Consider the following 5,960-nt stretch of genomic DNA (forward strand, 5'->3'; position numbering starts at 1 on the left):
GAAGAGAGGCTAGGCAACGCAGCAGCAGCAGCCCCAGAGGAGGAAGCAGGAGGGAGTTTTTCTCTGTTTGTGCACATGCACTCTCTTTTTCCTTCCCCCTTGCTTCCTCCCTAGAGGAAGAGAGCCTACAGCAGCAGCCCCAGAGGAGGAAGCAGGAGGGAGCTTTTTTTCTACTGCGTGCACATGCACTCTCTTTTTCCTTCCCTCTCACTTTCCTAAGGAAGAAGAGAGGCTTTGGCAACACAGCAGCAGTAATGGCCGGAAGATGCAAGTACTTGCTTGCAGGCCGTATACCAGTCCAGCTTGCGGGCCGCATGTTTGACACTCTTGATCTAGACCGTTTGTCTCTCAGAATACTAATCAGATTTTGTTACATGATCTAAAGACTTTTTCTCCACATGGTCTGAATCAAAACACGGACTTTTCTTCTTACATCTCAAAATCCGAATGGTTCAAATATATACACAAGCTAAGGTCTATATGAGCTTGTACCTTTATGCAGGGGTCATTTCGTAGAAAAAGAGCTAGGGGAACTCATTAGCATAACTCATTAGCATATGCCACACCCCCTGACATCATAAGGCCCGGCGGTGGACCTGCAAGGCCTGCGGGAGTGCGAGGAAGCCCCGCCAAGGCCCTCCCTGGCCCCAGGCAGGCAGGGGTGGGGAGAGGCAGGGAGGAAGCAACTTACCCTCCCTCTTCTCCTGCCTCCTCCTGGCTGAATGAGGGCCGGAAGCGGGGCGGCCGGAAGCAGGGGGTGTGGCTTCGTTGTGTGCCCCGCCCCCCACACCTCACCCGGGGGAACTGCGATCCCCCGCGATCCCCCCCGAAATGACCTCTACCTTTATGTACCTATATGAGCACTGTACCTTTAAGGAGCAAGACCAACCTGTAGCAGATTACCTCTTGGAGCCTTTAATTCTGCATGGTTGTTTACATAAGAACCCTGTCTACAACAAGGTAGTCAGCATTTGTACATGTTTTGAGAATCTGAATACTCTACATGGTGTCAATGATTAATGTTTGATTTTTATATGATTTTATATATGAATTGTATATGCTAAATATGCATGGTTTACTCACTTTGATTAATTCTTGTATAGTTCCATCTACAAATTGTTATTATGACATGAAGAAGGTTTTCCTTCCGAAATGTGATTTACACCTAGGATATGCATTGCATTGAGTTCAAATGTAAATATACAAGTGTTACAAGATGCAGGGACTAAAATAATTTCAAGTATATTTGAATGATCCCAGTTCTGGAACAACTTACATATTCATGTCACATTAGATTGGATGAAATCAGTACACCCATTGGAGTGCCTGTGTGCACCCACTTTAAAAGGTAAAGGTTCCCTTTGCCCGAAAGCCAGTCGAATCCGACTCTAGGGTTGCAGCGCTCATCTCCGTTTCAATGCCGAAGAGCCAGCGCTGTCCAAAGACATTTCCGTGGTCATGTGGCCGGCATGACTAAACACCAAGGCACACGGAACGCTGTTCCCTTCCCACCGAAGTGGTACCTATTTATCTACTTGCAATTTCTTGCTTTTGAACTGCTAGGTTGGCGGGAGCTGGAACTAGAGATGGGAGCTCACTCCGGCATGCGGCACACTCGGGTCTCGAACTGCTGAACTACCAACCTTCCACAGCCTGCAGTTCAGCGTCTTAACCACTGAGCCACCGCAGCTCCTTTAGTGACTGTGTACACCCACTTAAATTGCCTGTGAGCACATTTTGTGACTTCTAAGCCGCTTGTTTGGCTCATGAAGTTTTCTGTTACTGATTATGTTATTTGATATATAGAGATTGCATAACAAAAGATGTAGAGACTCGGTTAGCATTAAAATTGTATTTTAATGATATACAGATAATTCTTAGAGTTATTGAGTAATTGATCTCGGCTTTCCCTTCATTTCTCAGTTACACACGCTCGGCATCCCGATTTTGCTTTATAGGCCCTGGGTGTAGCAGATATTTTCTGGGACTGGAATGACAGGCCCCCAGAGTGGAATGACAGCCCCTGGGAGAAGCAGAACCATTCTGGGCCTGGATTCACAATCCATAGAGTGAAATTAAATACTTTAAATTTTATTCAATATTTCTGGAAGGTGTGTAGCTATCACAAAATCAGCTCCACCTCAGTAATTATCCTGCCTGTCAGCTCCTCAGTTTCTTTACAAATTTATGAGTTCGATGTGAGCCACCTCCTCTGTTGTCAGTTATAAATCTTGCCCCTTCCCCCCCTTCAATTTCCAGTGTCCAGTTCTGCTGCCTTCTGGACCTCCATGTTCCTATTACGTGTCACACCCTGCCTGAGTTCCTTGCACAATGTTGCCACGCTGTTGACCACTGACCAAGAGCACCCCTCCATGGTATTGGTGAAAAAAACCATCCTGTACTCTATCTCAGGGGTCCCCAACTGTTTTGAGCCTGCAAAATGTTTGTAATTCTGACACAGTATGGTGGGTGCAGACACAAAGTGACTGTTACAGGAGGCGGAGTGAGCCAGGAAACGATGGCCATAGCATACCTTCAGTCACATAGTGAAGATCCTCATTATGTGGTGGCAGGGGCTGTCATTCCCCTGTAGAGTGACATAGAGGCTGTCATCCCAGTCCCAGATTGCTTCTGCTTCTCCCAGGGGCTGTCATTCCACACCGGAGCCTATCATTACAGTACCAGAACACATCATCTACCCCCAGGGGTTGTCATTCCAGTCCCAGAATGCTTCTGCTACTCCCAGGGGCTGTCATTCCACTCTGGGGGCTGTCGTTCCAGTCCATGAATGCTTCCGCTACCCCCAGGGGCTGTAATTTCACTCCGGGGGCTACCATTCCAGTCCCAGAACACATCTATCCCCAAGGGATGTCATCACACTCTGTGACCTGTAATTCCAGCCCTGGAATGCTTCTGCTACTTCTAGGGGCTGCCATTCCACTTTGGGGGCTGTTATTCCAGTCCCAGAACACATCTGCTACCTCCAGGGGCTGTCATTCTACTCTGGGACCTGTCATTACAGTACCAGAACACATCTCCTACCCCCCATGGCCTGTCACTCCACTCTGGGGCCTATCATTCCAGTCCCAGAATGCTTCTGCTACTTCAAGTGCTGTAATTTCTCTCCCGGGCTGTCATTCCAGTCCCAGAATGCTTATGGTATTTCCAGGGACCATCACTCCACTCTGGGTCCTGCCATTCCAATCTCAGAACCCAGCTCCTTCCCCCAGGGACTGTCACACCACTCTGGGGCCTGGCATTCCAGTCCCAGAACACATCTCCTACCCCTAGCGCATGTCATTCCACTCTGAGGCCTGTCATTCCAGTCCCAGAACACAGCTTCTACCCCCAAGGACTATCATTCTACTATGGGGGCAGTCATTCCAGCCCCAGAACATTTAAGCTACATCCAGGGGTTGTCATTCCACACTGGGGCCTGTCATTCCAGTCCCAGAATGCTTCTCGTACCTCCTGGGACTGTCATTCCACTTTGGGACCTGTAATTCCAGTCCCAGAGCACATCTCCTACCCCCAGGGACTGCCATACCACTCTGAGGCCTGTCATCCCAGTCTCAGAAAACATCTCCTACCCCCAGAGATTGTCATTCCATTCTATGGCCTGTCATTCTAGTTCCAGAATGCTTCTGCTAATCCCAGGGGCTGTCATTCCACCCTGGGGTCTGTCATTCCAATCTCAAAACACATCGCCTACCCTCTCTATCATTCCACCCTGAGGGCTGTCATTCCAGTTCCAGAACACTCCTGCTACTCCCCAGGGCTGTCATTCCACTGGGGACTTTCATTCCGCTTCCAGAACACATCTCCTACCCTCAGGGGCTGTCATTCCATTGTGAGGCCTGTCACTCCAGTCCCAGAGTGGTCTACCTGGGTCCAGAGACCATAATGGAAAATCCATTTTGCATTTTCTTTGCATCTCATCTTCTGCTATAATGTACTTCAAGGGAACCCAAGCATGTCAATTGGCATTCCTGGCTCCCATTTTTTCTCCAATGGGCCTTCAAGCCTCTCCCATTGTTTTCAATGGTCTATCCTGTCATTCCTTTTAATACATCCTTCCTGCCCCACACCCCACACACCTGAAGCTGCCTTCTACTGAATCACACCCTTGGTCCATCAGATTCACTATTGTCTATTCAGACTGACAGCGGCTCTCCGAGGTCACAGTCTGAGGCCTTTCGTATCACCACCTGATCCTTCGAACTGAAGATGCGGGGGACTGAACCTAGGACTTTCTGCATGCCAAGCAGATACTCTACCACTAAGACACTTCTTTCCACCTGGGCCGCGCGGCTCCTCGTAAGCCCTGATTCAAACGCGACCATCGATGCTAGCAAAGCAAAAGAATGCAGCCATCAGATTCTTGCAGGGCTCGGAGCGCGTTTGCCTCGCCGCCAGCCTCAAGCCGCGGGTGGGTGGGGTCGGGGGGAGCCGTCGCTCAAACCTGATTCTGGGGCGTTGATCCGACGTTAGAAGGAAGGTCCCTCCGGAGAGGCAGAGAAGCCTTGCGGGGCACCTTAAGGACTAAGTAATTTATTGCACCGAGCCCTTCTTGGTCAAGAGCTTCGCGGAGGTTCTTCCTCCGGCAGAGGAGACTGTCCCGTCTGTGCTTTTATGTGTCATAAAGAAAAAAGGACAACCGACTGAGCTCGGTAAATTGGGCGTGGCTGAAAAGACGCTGCAGTTCGGCTCTTTGCATTTTCACTTTCGCTTTCCGCAGGGTCGGAACAGTGTTCCCTCTAAGACGAGTTAGTGTGAGCTAGCTCAGTTTTTTAGCCTCCGGCTCAAACATTTTTGTCTTCGCTCAGGAAGGAGGGCTCCAGAGCGAACTAATTTATGCAGCAGCCGAATCGCTCGCTCACAACTTTAATGCCAGCAGCTCACAAAATAGAGTTCTTGCTCGCAAGACTCCACAGTTTAGCGAGAGCATTGGTTGGGAAAGCACAAAATGGATTCACTTTCCTTTCCCACTTTGCTAAAGCTGATCAATCGGGCTGGTTAATTCCTTCATCCCCAGATCCCTTCTGTCTTCCAGCCCCCTCCTGATTTGCTGCCCTTTCTTGGAGTAGATGCCATTTGTATGCACGGCTTTTCTAAGTATTACGGGAATCACCGCCGCCGATCATTTTCCCCGGCCGCAGAGAACCCTGGGAAATGTAGTTCTATGATGGCCGGCCGGAATTATCCACGCTGAGAAGGGAGGGAGACCGAAACTGCACGCGAGATGGAGAAAGGAAGAGGACTTAAGTAACGTTTGCCCTCTGGAAAGCCTCGGCATCACACCAAACGATAAGGGAGCAAACTGCAATGTTGCACGGCCAGTAGGAAGAAAAATGAATTCCCATTTTAGCCTCTCAAATTTTGTGCCTTCTCAGGCAATTGGGGTGATTGAGAGACGACTTCTGTTTAAGAAGCACCTTCCTCTCTACTGGGCAAGTGATTCGCACAATTCAGAGCCCCCGCCCCCGACACGTGTCTACACATCTACATGCTGGAGACATTCATTCTTCGCTAAGATGGGGGAGTTGTAAAAGCTTGGACGGTTGCACCTTAATAACCCGGGATGTCAAATAAATCATATGACTGCTGTTATGTGTATTGGGAATGGAACATCCCAAGGAAAACCCAGAAATATTACACAGGCCGCAAAAGCCCCAGAGAATCCACGTTCCAGTGCCTTTTCCGTGCAATCGTGGCAGAGGGCCTATTAATTGGTTGGCATAGAGACTCTAAGCTGAATAAGTGTGAGCTAGCTCAGTTTTTTAGCCTCCAACTCACAGATTTTTGTCTCTGCTTAGGAAGGATGGCTCCAGAGCAAACTAGTTTATGCAGTAGCCAAATCGCTTACTCACAACTCTAATGCCAGTAGCTCACAAAGTAGAATTTTTGCCACAAGACTCCACAGGTTAGAGGGAGCATTGGTACTGGGTAGTGTTGCTAGG

General features: G+C 49.1%; 1 protein-coding gene across 1 annotated transcript in view; it reads right to left on the minus strand.

Annotated features, from left to right (window-relative positions):
• LOC107108858 (guanylate-binding protein 6-like) overlaps positions 1-5,960 on the minus strand; it is a 26,799-nt gene that overhangs the window by 20,245 nt on the left and 594 nt on the right. The window lies entirely within an intron of this gene.

The sequence above is a fragment of the Gekko japonicus genome, unplaced genomic scaffold (assembly GCF_001447785.1).
Source record: "Gekko japonicus isolate JY-2015 unplaced genomic scaffold, Gekko_japonicus_V1.1 scaffold745, whole genome shotgun sequence".
NCBI classification, from domain to species: domain Eukaryota; kingdom Metazoa; phylum Chordata; class Lepidosauria; order Squamata; family Gekkonidae; genus Gekko; species Gekko japonicus.